Here is a 17,462-nt window from a genome sequence, read left to right as displayed (position 1 = left end):
TCTCTGAAGGCGATACCTGCCACAGCACCTGCAGCCAAGGGGACACCTCTGCAGTCCATAGCTGAGGAGCAGTAGAGAGTTCCTCCCCACAGCAGCCAGCCCCAGAAGTCTGCTGGGGCTTCAACGTTTGGATCTCCCCGCTATGGGCTGGCATCCCACCAGGGAGGGGATTCTTTTGCACTTTGTTATCTTGGACTTTCTGCATCAGCGTGCCCTGGTTTTGCCTGTCCTGTCCTTAAGCCTCCCGTGCGAGAGCCGCTTTACGTACTTACCAAACACCAGCATCTAACACCACTCGCAAAAGGCCTCGCTGCTTGACTGGGATCCCCAGCCGCTTCTGGTACAAACCAGAAAATCCGTCCACAAAACATTCTGGGGAAAAAAACCGCTGCTAGTTAACACGTAAATAAATAAATAAATAAATAAATAAATAAATGAATCCCAGCTATTACTCAGCTTCTTGGTGAAGCTGGTAAATACGGTGCTGAACTGAAGGTCCCGGTACTCAGCGGGAGATGTCCTTCTGCCACGCAAGGCGACAAGCGCAAAGACACCGGCGTCGGGCAGAGATCGGTGAGTGGGGGGATGGAGAAGCCCCCTCCGGAGACACCGATGCCGGGGTGCGGGTGTGTGTGGGGGGACTGAGGCTGCTCCAGGCGTCCCGGAGGCGGGGAAAGGACTCGCACGGTACTTTTCCCTTTCAACTTTTCGGTAGAGCCGGGCTGCGGCGGGGCGGGCAGGTGCACGGCACCGGGCGGGGTGCGGGGGGTGTGTGCCCGGCTCGGCGCCCCCGTCCCGCGGCGGAGCGGCGGGCACCAGCGGCGGGAACCGTCGCTCAACGCTGCGGTCCCGTCCGGCGGCGCCCGGTGGCCCTGTCCCCGCCGCGGCGGCCGTTCCCCCCCACCCCCCCCCCGCCAGCAACGGCCGCCGGTGCCGCCGCAGCGCCCTCTGCCGGCGGCGGGGGGTGGCGGCGGCGGCGGCGGCGGCGGGCCGGGGATCGCGTGCGAGCGGGGAGCCGTCGGCTCGCCCTGTCACTCGGCCGCCAGCCCGCCACCTGAATCACGAGGGAAGCGGCGGCCGAGCATCCTCCCCACCCCCGGCGCCCTCCGGCCCGCTCCCGCCGTCCGTTCCCGCACCCTCCGCCCCCGGCACCGCCGCCGCGCCTCGGCCGCCCGCTCTGCGCCGCGGCCGGGGGGCTGCTCCTCGCCCGCAGAAACTTTGCACCCCCGGGTCGTGGCGGGGACCGTGGGGTAAGTCGTTGCATCCCGAGAGCTCGCGGTGGGCAGGCGAGGCGTCAACCCGGGCTTTGCGGGGGGACCGGGAGGGACCGTCGGCTCCGACCACCTCGCCCCCAAACCACCTTCCCCCCTCCCCTCCGCTCCCCCTCCGGAGTGTCGGTGCTCCCCACGGCCGTTTCGGCGGCGGTGGGACCGCAGCCGGGGAGGACGCGCCCCGCTTCTTCCAGCCGAGCGCCGGTGACGGTCCGGAGCTCCCACGCGTGAGCCCCGGGAGGTGCCGGGTGCCCGCCGGCCCCCGGTGGGGGGGTGCCCGGGGGGATGCCCCGCTGTCCCGAGGGCTGAAACCGGGGTGCGGGAGGGGTGGGGGCGCGGAGAGCTCTGCCCGGACACCTGGGCCACATCTGGCTTCACCCATCCCTTCCACTGATACCTCGAGAGACCTTCGGGGGGAAAGCAAGTGAAATAAAGTTTCCCGTTGCCTCTTCCAAGCCCGAGTTGCATTTGCTTGGCGTTGAGCGGGGTGGGTACGCTTCGGGGCCAGTCAGTACTTCATTTTCATTTTCAGTAATGAAAAGGAAGATTTTTCAGGGGATTATAACTTCAGAGCCAAAAATTCTTCTGCTGTTTCAGTTTGACATACCAAAGGGGGAAAAAATCAGCGAGGAAAGGGCGAAGCGTGTGTACGGTCTCCGGTGCTTTTTCTGACTTTGTGTTACTTTGTTTGGTAAACAAAAATTTTTGGACGTCTTTGGGTGAAGCTGTAGTTTTATGCCTTTATTAAAGAATAATGCAAATAGCATAACCCCAAGTTATATCATGTAAAAACCTTTTTTTTTTTCTGAAGACGGGCACAAACAATGTTTGTGCGTCATTTAGTGAGTTTCTAGGAGATAGACTATTAAGACCAAAAAAAAAAAAAAAGAAAAGAAAAAGGAAACAAAAACCACCAGAAAAAACCAAGAATATGCTTGACGTTGTTTGGTAGTTGGAGGTTTCAAAAAGACAACCGGGACTGCATTTAAATAAAACTGACTGATCTGGTTGGGCTCAGAAGTAGTCTGTTGAGAAGAATGTTGATGCACATATGTTTGCAGTAGATAAAATAAAACAGTTCTCCTTTATGAACCGTAGAGAGTGTTGTTATCCAGGGCTAAGACTAAATCGTTACATTTAAGCAAGAGACTTAATGACTGACAAGATCAAATTCACTGGCAAGACACTTGGTCAATTTGCAACCAAGAGCAAGAATTTATTGCTTTGAAAAACCGAGTACCTAACACCGTAGATATGAAGAACCAGAAAGAGTAGCTTTAGAGTAACTAAAGAGTAACCAGAAATGCAGTAACTTTAACGCCGTTGCTCCTGCTGGCACACCCTGCCTGAGCACAGGCTGAGACAGTCCTCACTTTTCACCGCCGCGTCCGCCGCATCTCGCATCAGTGTGTATGCTCCTGACTACTGTTTTTTTTTTTCAGTAGATGACCGTAAAAGTGTATTTGGGTGTTCTCTGGTCTCGAGGAGAGGACTGGGTTTCTGGGGGCTTTCATCGGGCTGGTGCGTAAACACCTCTTCAGCTCTGGAAGCCCAAGGCTCAGCAGCCCGTAGGGTGAAGGTGTACTGAGGGGGACTGTTTCGTCGGGAAAACGAACACTCGCAAGTGGAAAATCTGGGTTGTTGTGGTTTCAGGATTTTTATTCCAAATGAGCTGTGGGAGGGGGTGGTATGTTATTACCTCAACTTCCCATCGATTCTGATTTCTGCCCGGGAATTGTAAGGAGGAAATGCATTGCTAGGCCCTGTTTGCAGTGCGGATGCTTACGAAAATCAGCCAGTCAGTCTAATATTGATTCATCGGTTTCAGTGTATAAACAGATTTAAATTCCACCGTGCAGGATTTAGTAGTCAGAAATGATTTTTTCATTAGATTTGCCTTTCTCTAGGTATATCTAAAAATATAGTAGAGACACTTTCGCTATCAGGAACTGCCTATACGTAGTTGAACTAGACTGAGAACTTGGTACAGCTTTTGCTGTTGTGTTTTTAAGGGGTTCGATTTTAGCCAAGACCCCACTAAACTTGGGGGCTCTGCTGTTGAATAAGTAAGGTCCGGTGCCAAATCTTTCCTTAATATTCCTGGTAATTACTGCTGACTCATGTTGACATGTGAGTTCAATTAGCCCCAACTGGAATGTAAAGGATGTGGGAGTGTCTCTTTGTGCCCAGAGACAACTAGGACAAAGAAGATTTTGGAGGAAAATTTAAGGAATTGCCAAGTTTGGGTAGGAAGTGTCAGCCAGTTTTTTTGTTTTTTTTTTTTTTTACAGCAATGTTTGAATAACCAATAAAGTTGAGTGCTGGGAAGGGGGTGATTTGGATAACATGGGCTTGTCTTCACTATGGAATAACTGGAGTCCTAACTCAGACATTGCTTCTCATTTGAATCATGTCCACACACACAAACTCATTGCTGAAGAGTGGTGATGTTTTCAATTTGACTTGGCTTACCCATGAGGAATAAGCTATAGCTCAGATAACCACAATTCATCAACTGCTAACACAATCTGCCTGAACGGCACAAGTGCAATTTTGCTCAGCTCTGGCTGCTCCCACTAGAACAGGGTTACCTGGACAGCAGGCAGCACCTGCCTGCTCCCCTGGTACAGGCAGAGTGAAGAGGTCATTGGTTTGGCCATGAGGTAAGCAGCGGGATGTTTGTCAATGCGAACGGTCCCACACCATTGCTGTGTAACTGCCGTGTTTGTGACAGCTCGCTGGTGGTGGTCGCCATCACCAGACGGCCATGGCAAGCAGGACAGGAGGACTTTGCAGCAGTGCAGCACTCGCTGATGCTCAGAATGGGGCATGGCTGCAACAAGAGGTGAAAAGTAAAAAATTCTCTTTGACATATAACTGATCATCTCATACCAGCTGAGGCAAAGGTATATGCTTATGTGTATATATATATATCCAGCTATCCTTGGCTAGGAGAAGCGAGAGCTGCTGCTTTGGGGGAAACTGTTTCGTTGTTGGTCCTCTGTGCAAATCACTGCTGGGAAATGCAGACTAGGATTTCTACAAACATTCTGAGGTCAAAGCAAAGAAGGTGGACACAGGAGCAAATATGCAGCCTTAAGTGTACCAAGTAGATGCTTTTTTAAGAAGATGACCCTAACGCAGACCCCTGGGTCTGCATGAACCATGAAAGCTTCAAGGTGCTTTGCAAGGAATTTGACTGAGTTAGGGACCAGCTGAACATCCTGAGATGGAAATGGTTTAGGAGCATGTTTGCATTGTTCTGTTGGTCCAGAGCTCCCACAGAGCTGTTGACGGTCACGTTGGAATTAGTTCAACTTACCTTCAGAGTTGTGATCTTTGAGGTTTCTATAGCACTTGAGGCTGTGTTGTGCTGTTGTCAAGATGAAAAATACTGCAGGGTAAACGGCAGAACTTCAATGGATGGACTTACAGGATTGTACAGCTGGGATGGACAAAATGTAGGTACTGCCAACATAATGCCAACTAAATGCAACCCAAATGCTTATGAACCCCCAAGGTCCGTAGTGCCAGTGTGTGATACAGTTGTACGCGTTCTACATTTCAGTGTAGATAAGGCAGGATCTGTTTGCTCAAGTGCAATCCTCAGGTACACAGGTGTGTAGCTACAATTGCAAGATACCCAGTGTACCTTTTATACCTTTTTTTTAAAAAACTTTATTCTGGATCTTACCCTTTCCCTCCCATAGGTGCCTTCTGGTATGCAGCAGCAGGGCGAGTATAGGATGGTGGTGTAAAATTGTGCAAGATGGTTGTGCTTAGCAGCCTATGCCAGTGGAACATCTTTAATATGGGTATATATGAGCAAAGCATTTCATCTGCACCCAGGTACTTGTCAGATGACGAGATTGCTTTGGGCCGGACCATACTGTCTATGGTTTTGAGTCAAGACTGCATCTGCAGACAATGAATAAATAATTTGCATGATACAGTCTATTAAGCTGGGGCTGCAAAACTGCTGTTTGCAATCATGTATTTGGCCTGCCCTGTGACTGCAGTGGTGCCTGGTACCAGAGCTATCGCTCTGTATTCAACTGCAATATCTGTGCATGCATTAAACATATTAGATATTTATTCTTTACTCTTAAATTTTGTTTGTATTGATGCTAAATGGTGGTCATTTCAGTAGGTTTAGCTTGCTGAAAACACATGCTAACGATAGATCAAATTTTGTCCCTCATTAGGACTGTAAAAATCCACCGTTAGTGGGTTTCTCCCTCTTCTGTAACACCGGAGCTGAGGCAGAGTGCAGTTGAATTCATGGCAGGTTTGGGTCATTGTCTCGCTTTCCTGGGAGCTGTTTGCTACATTTGGTCATATTCTGATCTCTGGGAGTCATGATGTTGAGTAGCCTCTTGAACGTTTTGCTTTGCTGAAACGCTAAATATTATGCTCTCACCGTGCAGTCGCGGCAGCATTGTCTGGAAAGCGGGCCTTCTTGGCCTCATTGTCTTTTGCAGGGATTTGCTTCTCCAACATATGTTTTTCTGATGTCTGAGAACTCCTAGTGCACTTGTCAGTTTGAGTCTTCCTCTCCTGGTTCTCAAATGAGGAATCCTTCCACAAACAGGGTATTTTCTTCTTGTTTCGGGCCATTTCTAGAGAAGCAAATTTGCTGAGGTTGTTCTGTGGGTGAAGAATACCGGTACTAGAGATTTTGGAGGGCCATATTGACAAGACTGTCATTCAGGTTGGGATTCTGCAACAGTCTGTCAGAGCTGTTCTCTATTTCATGAATGCCTCGAGTGATGGGTCAGAGCATGTGGGCATTCAGCTTGCAGATGTCACCAAGCTAAAACAGGTTTCAGGCACCCTGGAAGACAAGAGTCAAATTCAGAGTGATTTTTGACAGCCACAACCTCCAGAAAACCGGGATGCAGGATGCGAGCCTGCAAAGTTTTGTGCAAAGGTTTATCTTCAGTCAGCAATAAATCACGTACTCAAACACAGCATGGGGAATGACTGGCTAGGCAACACGAGCTAAGGAGAAAAGGATGTGGAAATTCGGTGGATCACAAACTAAACAGAGGGTAGTAGCATTGCACTGTTGTGAAAATGGTGTGTAAAAATGGGAGTGTAAAAATAGGAGTGTTTTTTCTAAGATACACGAGCAGTCTTTCCATCCTACTCAGCCCAGGTAGGTCCTTAGCTGGAGTATTGTGTTCATTTGGGAGCAGGGTGCTTGAGAAAATTGCAGACCAAATTGAGAGTCCAGAGGAGAGCAACAGGAATGATCAGATACCTACAAAACATTACTTACAAGAAAAGATTAAAATAATTATTTAGTCTAGAGATGGGAAGAGTAAAGCGGAAGAAATCTTTAGAAATATAGGGTTAGCTGCGAAGTTAATTGAACTCAAACTTATTTAAGTTCATGCCATGTAGGGCAAGAAGTGACTGTCTTAAGTTGCAGTAAGGAAAATTTAGGTTAAGACGCTTAGGAAAAATGTTGTGATTTTGGTAATAGTTAAATGCTGGAATAAAATCTCTGGGGTACTCATAGAAACTATACTTCTTCAGTATAAGCAGCTTTTGGGAGTGGTTTAGCAGCTGTGTTGTTACAGCTATGATGGCCTAAGCATGTAAAAAGACTAGAAATATGTGGTGCTTTTTTATTATATCAATTGATTTAGGAAGAAAAAACAGACAAGGCTTTCATGCTCACAAGCCATTTCTCTGATCTGAAACCTCTGAATGGTTTTAGTACAGCTGCTTCTGTATGAAGCAGGGAAGGATGTTCTGTATGATCTCTTGAGGGTCCTTTCAGCCCCATTTGCAAAGACGTAATGATTAACAAAATCTGTCTTGGGATAGATGGGTGTTCAGGGACTGGGGAGAGAAAGCATGCTATAAAAGGAGATAAAAGAGCTCTCCCCTACCCTGCAATTGGGGAGATTCCCTACGATTTTCACTACATGAAAAATTCCTGTTTATTGCTTTTCAAGAGTGGATGAGAATCAGTAAATATTAAACTAGCTGCTTTATTAGTGTCAGGTGGTTTTCGATGGTAGCAAATGCTTTATGGCAAATTATACTGTGGTAGGATGTACCCATAAAACATTTGCTTTTTTATCTTAGAGACTAAAAGAAATTCTGGGAGTTTTGAAGGCAAGAGGCCAAATTTTCCCCTAATTTTCTTGCACTAATTATATAAAGTGAAATACTTGCAGTCATTACTTGTTTATGAAAATTAAATTTAATTCTTTTTTGAAAATAAAAAAATACGTGATGAAAAATTTAATGAGCACAGATAAAATACAACTGCTGCGGTCATTAATGAGAATGAATTTGTATATATTGATTACTTTATGGTAGTAACAGATATAAATAGTATTAGAAGACAGAGTTGCACTACGGACAACTTGCAAATGTATTTAAACATATTTTTTCCCTCTGGAGACCTGTCTCTAAAACAGTAAAAGTATTTAAAACAGAAAGTGCCAAAAATTGTCAAATAACAAACAAAAAAAGGTAGATATGTCCATAGATCACAGAAACAGAATAGGAATAGATACGTTATACTGCTTACCAAGGAGAGATTCATGTTCCTGGAGAGGAAATCGTATACTTATACATCCATAGTTAAGGACCTGCAGTAACTTTAAGTACATATCCAAACCAAGGTACTGGAGTAGTTCCTTGTCAGTGTAGCAGACAAAATGAGCCAGCCTTTCAACCAGTATAACTTGTTTAGCTACTTTTATAATCTCAGAAATAATAGCTACATCAGGTTTTATTTTTACTTTTGTCTAGAGCGTCTGTATCTGAAAGAACAGGAACTTTTGAGTTTTCATTCTGATTTTCATGTGCTTCATTAAACTGAAGGCTTGCAAGGACTGAGCGAAATCTTGACAAGTCGCGTGCCAGCCTGGCTCTCGGCGTGCGTTTCTAAACTGTGATCTGCTTCTTTCAAATGCTGCCGTGTTTCTTACGCTGGTAGCAAAAACATTTTAAAAGGCTGACTTGCAGCAGTAACAACAATAACAATGTCAATTTAAGCACCAAGCTAACATAACTTGCTCAGTTCTAGGAGAAAGTATTTCATGTTTCATTTCAATTTTTCTTTGCATTCCCATTTTCCATCTCAAGCTTTGAGAAAAACACTTTCTTTTTTTCCCTGAAAGTTTTTGGCTTTTTTTTTTTTCCTGTGGATTTTCAGATATCTAAGCTCTGCTGAACCTCTGTTACGGGGCTCTTGGCATTTCATTCTCTGTTTCTCCATTTCTTCCACTGAATGACAGGGGAGGAGGAACACAGAAGGGCAAAGCCAGGAGAAGAATGGGATTGCATCTTTCCAACAAGCTGATGTTACATCTGGGTTTATAAATAATTTTTCTCCCTGCTCTGCTAGTCTTACACACACACATTTCATCATAGCTTTTATAATAATAAAGATGTCAGTCCCCATTTTGTTGGCCTTAGATCCAGCCCTCTTTCGCTTCTTTTCTTGGGGAAAGTGCTGTGCTGTGTTCTCCTGGTGTCACAGAGGCTCCTCTGAGGACAGGCTGAGTCTCTGAGCCAGAGACAGCCACTTCTTTCTCTTTCTACACTGTCTCTAGTGATATAGAAATATACAGATATATGATATATATGAAATGTATATGATATATGATATATAAGATAGATATACAAAATAATTGAGCTCTCACATATTTTGACTCCTATTCTGCACTGGAGTGCAACTAAAGCCTTTCAAGAAGCCTTCTGTGGAAAAGAAGAGAGGAATCAGAGAAATGAGAGTACAGTTACAGTATACGGCAGACTTTTTTGAAAGACTTGGAGCTGGATCTTGGCCCATTTGCAGGAGGGGATCACCAGCTTACTGGCTACTGTGGAGAGTCTCCCTGATTTTGATAAGCAATCCTTTCCTGATAAAGATTTAAATTAAATTAGTCCTATTTTGGCTTTACAGTAGCAAACTCCTAAAAATGGTTCCTAGTGTTCCTCTCTTTCTGCCACATCTCTTCAATCCTCTAATCTATCTGTAGCTTCCCTTTGTATAACTCAGGGTTTCCCATCATGCTTTAGCATGTGCCCCAAAATTGCACCACGCTTCTATTTTGGCCTGGTGGATGCAGTATGATAAATAGTCTTATCAAAGATCGTTCTTCTAGCATTTCAAAGAGAACCCCAAACCCTAGACAATCAAAGCCTGATGAAATGACAAGCAGGGTATTAAAATGTGGGTGGTTGGGAGAGTAACACCAGGAATGTTGGTGTACTTACAAGAGGGTTTGGAGAACCAGCATAACTTCATACTTCATATGTATATAAATGAATATGTATATATTCATTTATATACATATATGTATATACACAGGTATGTATATATTCATATGTATATAAATATATGTATATAAATACAACATTCAGTTGTATTTGCGACCTGTGTCTAGTCTGCAACTCAAAGTGACATGTCTAGTCCACCCCACCACGGTGGTGTACAGGTGCTGGAGCACGTTATGGTGGAACAGGGGTGTGGGGCATGAGGATAAAACAACCCAAAAAGCAGGCAATGCAGGGCCACATGTGTCTTGTGAAAAAAGTGACATAACCCATTCCATGTGATGCTGTAATCCTTTTTATCTAAGGGCTTTTACCCCTCACTTAGAATCGTGGAGTATTGTAGACAAGCTAATGAACTAGAGAAACCTGATGAACTAACTAGCTCTAGCAACCTTATCGTGACAGCACAGAGCTAAATCTGGGCAGAACCTATCTGAAGAGTTACATACATGCTTGATAAATATACTTGAGTTTTTTAGCTTGTACTGAGCTCTGTGTTGCCAGCATAAAGCTGCACCCAGAACCTGAATTAGCTATAGGTTGAAGACAGCTGAACCAAGGCCCTGGTACACTAGACATTCATGGCAGAAATATTTGATTGACATATCTTACTGTTTTTAGTCAAATTTGCTATGGAAATGATGCCTGTGTTTTCACAGCATTTTTTCAGTCTCCAGAAGTTACTTCTTTTGACCTGTTAGTCAGGTTCTAACAAGCATAACAGAGGGACAGAGATCTCAAAGATATTATGTTCCTGAGAGTTTAAAGGTGGAACATGCTACACTAATATCCGTACTCAGGGCAAGATTGCAATGTGAGATTGAGTGTCTTGTTAATCATCAAATAATCCATAGGGTTCAGACAATATCTTAAATGCCCCAGCTGTAGCAAAACTTTTCATCGCTGCTCGCACCTTACTAGGGAAGGGATAGTCTGGCTGCTGTGGCAACTCCATATTCTCCTCAGATGGTCTGTGGCAAAGACAATGGAGGACCAAAGTCAAGCCTGATAGAAAGAGATGCCACTCCACTAACCCTAAAGAATTGTACCAGACATATGACCAATCAGATTTTTTTGTGTGTTTTTATATGCGTTATGCTCCATATCCGTCCTGAAGTGACAGTGCACATGTTAGAAGTTCTAAAAACAGCTTAATTTTTAAAACAGTACTTAAAAAAAGACCCCTGCATCTAAACTTTTTTTAAAAGTTAGTAATATACATCCTCAAATTTAAAAAAACTCTCCTTGAACTTAATCTCAGGCTTTCTTGTATAAACACATAAAGAAAGGAGGGCTGATGAGATAATTTAGTCCCCAAATGAACTTGTTTGTGAGGGAAGAATAGTAATTGAAATTATTGTTCTGCTAAAGATTCCTGAAGAGCGCGGCTGCGTACCCACCCTGTAGCAAAGGGCTGCCATGTTTCAAAGTCAAACACTTGCAAATTAAGAAACCCATTAGTTAAAGGTGGCACGTGAATCCCTCACCTATGTGGACAGGCACTAATCTTAATCTCGTACTAAAAATAGAAATTGTGTATTTTGTTTTTATCATCTGCATTCACCTTGTGGTCCCAGCTCCCTATTACGCACTGTTCAAATCCCATGCAAACACAGTGCTATTAATTTTGTCACAGACTGTTCTGTGAGAATTGTGACTCTAATATCTAAGTTCATCAAAACCACTGCTGAATTAATCTTTATTATACTGCTGAGACATATGGTCTTATTAGTAGAGATAAATCTGAAAGATGTATTCTCACTCAGGAGGTGATACATTCATGCAGAGCGCAGTTCTGTGTGCCTTCAGCTGTGGCACTGAGTGCTCGTCACTTTTAGAAATCAGACCAAGGCTCCCAGAAAATGACAGTTGACGCCTCTGATGTCACTGGCTGTAGTCGCATGCCTTGCATCACGCAGCCCTTATTCCTACAGCCCCTGCACAGCCCCAATTCCTTCCCTAAGCTCTCTGAGTGGGGCAGGGGTCTGACTCCCGTAATGCAGGCAGTGACAGCAGAGGAGCCTGCAGGAGACCTGGGCGGGAGACTGCAGTAGGGAGGTGCAGGCCACCTAATTTCTGGCAAAAATCCCCAGTTTTGGATGGTTACTTTGAAGTCCTACGGATAATTCAAAAGCAGTGCTCCCCCAAGGTCCCTTTCTGGAGTGTTACGAAGCACAGCATCTATCTGTCTGAGATCTTAGAGATGCTGAGACTCAGGCCTACAAGCAGTCTGCTTCTGTCCCCTCCCTGCCTTGTCTGTCTGCCTCCCAGTCCTTCCCACAGCTGACTCCTCATTCCCGTGCCTTATATTTGGAGTCCCTTGTTTCTGGGCTGCAGCAGCTGGAGGAGGGAGAGCACACCAGGATGGGGAGGAACAGTGAGAGGAGAAGTCTGGCTCTGCCTTTGCCACTGCGAAGGAAGGCATGTAAAGCGCATGGGGATGCATATGTATAGTGCAGATGCCTGTGGGAGGAATGAAGGGGATGACGTGTGCTCAGCTCAGGCAGAAACTATAGATAACTGTCAGACTACAACAAGTCTCCCGAGCACACGCAAACTGGATTTTTTTCCCAGAAGCTCCAAACATAGCCAAATTTGTACATATTTTCTTTAAAGGAAATTAAAAGGAGATTTTATATATGCTGTGTAAGATGACCTTAGCTGTGCTGGAAGCCCAATCTATGATTCCTGGTATTTGCAGAACACCCTCTGTAAGTCAAGCATTATATACCTTTTTATTAGTCAATTAACATTTCTAACAACTCTTCAGGTTTGGAAATTAACCTTCTTCCTTTTTCACTGGAGAGAAGTTTGAGGCAAAAAAGTAAATTTTAGGGCCAGAAAGAGCCACCGTGATCTTGTTTTGATCTCATGTAAAACATGGACCATCAGACATACTTAAACAGAATCTTCACCACACAGGTCTAAGAGTTTTCTTAAGAAAAGAAATCTTGATTAAAAAAAGTGCTCAGTGATGAAGAGTCCTCTACGGTCCTGGGTAAATTATTTTAATAGTCATCCTCATTTATTTGTAATTTGAATTTAGTTAGCCTCAAATTCTGTAAGTTTTTGGACTCCGCTAGAATTAGCTTGATCTCTGTCAGGAAATGTTTGTTTCTTACATAATGTAGTTACTTATTGTGAGGAAGTTCTCCACTGCTGTTCTTCATAATAACCCAAACAGTTTGAGCTCCTGGACTCTGACTGCGGGGCTCATTTTCTCAACGTTTAATCATTTTTGTGACTCTTTGCTCCAGTTTCTCTTGAAGCGTGGATGCTTCTGGACACAGTATTACATGATATTTTCAAAGATAATATGTCTGAAGCTGTTACCAGATTTTCTCCTAACACATGACCGTTCAAACGTTTGGCAGAAATGTGCTAATCACAATTAATTTAGTGACAGCAGGCAGGTAGATTTCTCTTCTGTTGGTTAGCCGTTGCGAGTGGAAGTCTTTTGCCAGAGCCGCTGCATCCCAGGGCAGAAGCAACATGTAATCCTGCCGAACGCCAAGCTAAACTCCAGCACGATCCCCTTCTTGCTTTGCCCATGAAGCTGCGCCATGGTTCCGCTGTGCGGTAGGGATGAGAACACAACTTCCTTATTCGCAGGCTCCCTCTTCGAAACCTGCGTTGTTCTGAAGCTGTGGTCTGCACAGCCCTTTTATATAGTTCAGGCATTGAATGCGTGGTGTGTGATCACATTTGGGCAGGAAATGATTCATAAAATTAATGGAAGGAGAGATCATTGGATAATGTTGTTTGACCTCCTATAGCTACCAAAGCTACCAAATTTTTTTTCTGAGTATGCCTGCATTCAGCCCCATTGCTTGTATTTAATTTAAGCATAACTCCTGTTAGGGTAAAGTGTACACTTCAGAAAGACATCTAACAGTGATTTCAAGACAGCAGGAGCCATTAAATCCTTTGTAGCTTGTCCCAGTGTTTAAATACTCACAATGTCACAGATTAATGTCTTATTTCTTATTTGGATGTATCTGGCTTCAGCTTTCTAAGAGCTTCCTATGTTTCAGATTAAAATAATTCAGGACCCGTATCTTCTCCATGAAAGTACTTCCCTTTACTCAAGTCACCTAATTATTTTTTCTATGCAAGGCAGTTTCTTCAGCCTGCGAGTATTTTTTTTAGCTTCTTTCCTTGCCCTTTCCAATTTCTAACATTATTTGAAAAACACTTACATGGGAACACGTACATGCTGTTCCAGCATCGATCTCATCATATCTGAAAACAGAGGTAAAATAACTTCACTTAGGTCAGCAACTGCATTAGCAGCCTTTGCAGCAGCTCTCCCTGGGAGCTCAGGGATGGATTGTATTCATTTTTCACTTTGATCCCTAATTCCTTTCAAGAATCACTGGCATTTCAGGATGCAGTCCCTATTCAGTAGCAACGACTTGCATTCCCTATTCTGAGATGTGAGTGTTTGCATTTGGCGGTATTAAAATGTATTGTGGATAAACAGAAACAGCCTACCCGGCAGTCCAGATTGCTCTGTTTCACTGTGTCTTCAGCATTATTTACCACTCTTCTGAATTTTTGTGACTTTGCAGACATTATCACCAATGGCTGTGTATTGAACCTTGATGCCTGCAAGATCTTTATAAAAGCCTTTCTATTTAGCAGTGATTTTTCACCTCAAGGATTACTCCTTTTTTTTTTTTTTTTTGGACCTGTCACTTGACAAATTCTTTACTTATTGAAACTGTGCTCTATAATACTTCATGGTAGCTTTTTAAAATCAGGATGTTGTGCTGTTAAGTTAAATGATTTACTAATGCAAGCAAATTCCTTTATCAGCTAGAGGTGATAACTTCTCAGTGAGCTAGTTTCACTCCAAAAAGCATAATATTCCATAGAATTCTGCTAAGTGATGTCGTTCATCTTTCTTATCAGTTTTTCTGGTATTTTGCTCGTGCTGGATGTCAGTCTCGCCATCCAGTGGTTAGCTGGATCATTTTGTTTCCCTTCTCTGAAGACTGTCATATAACAGCTGTCTTTCAGTCCTTTGGATTTCCCCAGTGTTCAGAGATTCATTACAACTTAATGTCAGTGGTGATTAAAAGCATCTGACATAAGAAACTGAATGATCAAGGCCCACATCTGCCCTTTCCCAGGAATTCTGTTCCTTTCAGTCCTAGCTATCCTCCTGAAGCTCCTCAAGCTTGTAATCCCCCTTTCTTGCTGCCAGAGGGGTGGAAGGTTGCAGCTCTTGGTTCATCTTTGTCCTGCCTCAGACAGGAGCAGAGCACAGGAGGACTCTCAAGTGTTACTGAGACAAAGGGAAAGAGAAAGGAAAGAGCATGATTGTACTGAGCAGCCAAGTGCTGTCCCCACAACTTCTTCCCATTTCTCATTCACTCATGAGGCTGGTTGGCTGGTCAGGGAAGAAGCTCCCAGCCTCCTGCAGCCGTGGAGATGGGCTGTTCTGTCCCAGCAGTGGAGAGGAGAGCTCACAGATGATCAGAAGAGGGCATGGTCCAGGCAGGACCATGAATATATGCTCTTCCCAGTTTTTAAAAGAAACATTTTCGTGGTCTATGGTTCTGTGCAGCTCAACAACTTCAAGTGTTGTTTTCAGCTGTATTTTTAGAACCACTAGCCATGAGCCTTCTGACTTGGTTTTTATTCCCATACATTCATTCTGAAACTCATTTTATCTACATGGCACTGTTGGCATTAGCGGTAGTAGCAGAAGCACCTCTTGACTGTGTGCATATCTAGGATGTTGGTGTTCAGTTGCTGAGGCAGCGCTTCATACGATGTTGCTGTGGTAACCCCTTGTCCTAATTCTGTAGAAAGTTCCTGTAGAAAGCCTGAAGAGTGCATGGTTTATTCTTACTTGATGCAAGTGCATGATTCTCCTTCTTTTCAGAGACTAGAATTAAATCTGTTGAACACTCTTACCTTTTATGTAGTTCTAACATAAAGCCATCTCCATCTATTAAGCACCGTACTCACTTTTTAGACTTCTTTTGTTCACAATATTCTTTGAAAAGCATACTATCTTTTCTTTTTAGCGCTGCAACTTGGACTTTTCCTTTGGGCCTTTATCTTTCTTAACCAGCATTTTACACTTCATAAATTCTAACTCATACTCCTTGCTATTTATTGCCTTGTTTTCAGTTGTTTGAATACTGAGGTCTTTTAGTTTATTTCTATTTGCTGTCATATAGTCATCAACTGGACCTGAATGGTTTTTAAAACAAAGTGGTCCTTCTGGGAAATTGAATGAACCTTAACTTCCAGTTTTCAGTTGAATTGTGCTGTCCAAGTCTTTCTCCTCCTTGTAATTTTCCTCATGAACGCAAGAGAAGGGAAGTCTAGCATGTGACACTGTTTTGAAACATGAACTATGAGTCATAGAATCATATTATGGATGGGAAAGACTCAGAACACAAAAGTATTACAATATAAAGAAAATATCTTTTAATGCAAGGTCTCACAAGAAACTGCAGCAATTCTTTCGGCACCTTCACACCATTTCAGCTTCCCACCGGAGCAGAAAACCCACCAGGGTAGATGAAATCTTAAAAACTGGGACTGTTGCAAAAAATGTGCTTGTAGACTAGCCTAACCTAACAAGGTATTTGAAGGTGGCAAGGAGGCTTTATCTAAGTAAAGGCTGTGGGATTTATCTAAGTAAAGGCTGTGGGATAAACAAACTTTCTTAACCTGGAGCAGTATTTATTGCACTGTAACTTATCCCTCATAGACTTTGGCCAAGCAGTTCATCCATCCAATTTCGCATGAAATTGTCCCATTAATAGTGAAAAAAACCTCTTTTGTTTATTTCTGGAAGAACTCTATACCTGACACTGCACCAATTGGAGAATGACTGGTGGTTCCACCATTGGCTACAACTGAGAGAAGACTACTACTGACCTGATTTCTATACTATGCATCATTTTAGAATGAATTCTCAAGGGAGGAACCATTAACGGCAGTGGTTAGTTGTGTAATGAAATAAAAATGGAATGTAGATTTACATGATTTTGACAGAGTAACCTGAGAGCTTTCTGTTGATACGATAACTGATTTTCCAGATCAGGTAGACCTAATCTGAGTTTAGTGAAGTATACTGTGCTGCTGAGGACTAAGACAAGACTTGAAAGGGTTGGAGGAAGGAACTGGGTCAACAACACATGCTGAAAGGAAAAAGACTGATCAGGAGGGAAACTAGAAGCAGAGTTCCTTAACAATCAGTTTGGAGACAATAATATTTTTACTAAGAAATTTCATGCAAAACCAGGAGTCTACCAATAAACTTAGTTGCTTGCACCATCACTACAGAAGAGGATACAATTCTCACATAACAAAAATAAACTGGAGGTTAATTGTATGAATGGGATGGCTGGGCACTTTGGCACTAAGTTAGATTTTTCTTCATAAACTGTTCATTTATTTATTGCAAGTTATACATGATGGTGGAGAACTGTGCATTAGGTGACTGTGAGCCATGAATTTGATAATGGGTATGAAAAAGGAAAATACAGTCACACAAATATCAAGTGAGATAATTTCCATAAAGAATTAATGGTTTGTCAATACATATGTATATATATGTATGTATGAAATACTTTTAGATTTTACTTAATATAATGTGCATGATTATGTTTATCTGTGTTTTAGGCATATTGATTGAAATGGGAAAGAAAATGTTCCTAAGATGATAGGAAGAATAAAGAGTTTGTAACATGAGAGGGGAATAAAAGAGTTTGGATTGTCCTAGAATAGAAAAATGAAGGCTGAGTGAAGATATGACTGATATTTAAAAATACACCAATGAGTAAACACAATGGAGGAGGAAGAGCTATTTAAACTAAAAGACAATGTTGGCAGAAGAACAAATGGACATAAAATGAC

The 17,462-nt window shown here is 43.3% G+C and overlaps 1 protein-coding gene across 2 annotated transcripts in view; it reads left to right on the top strand.

The window, feature by feature from the left end:
- The first annotated feature begins 462 nt into the window (after nt 1-462).
- AHRR (aryl hydrocarbon receptor repressor) overlaps nt 463-17,462 on the top strand; it is an 86,752-nt gene continuing 69,752 nt past the window's right edge. The window contains exon 1 of one of the 2 annotated variants that reach the window (XM_075084481.1): nt 463-573. The gene's annotated coding sequence lies outside the window, so the exon portion shown is untranslated. Of the gene's footprint in view, nt 574-972; nt 1,251-17,462 lie in introns of those variants that run through there. The other variant, XM_075084480.1, reaches the window with a different exon arrangement.

Source organism: Phalacrocorax aristotelis, chromosome 2 (genome assembly GCF_949628215.1).
Source record: "Phalacrocorax aristotelis chromosome 2, bGulAri2.1, whole genome shotgun sequence".
NCBI lineage: Eukaryota > Metazoa > Chordata > Aves > Suliformes > Phalacrocoracidae > Phalacrocorax > Phalacrocorax aristotelis.
Note: the sequence above shows the minus strand (reverse complement) of the source record. Positions and strands in the feature narration are given on the sequence as shown.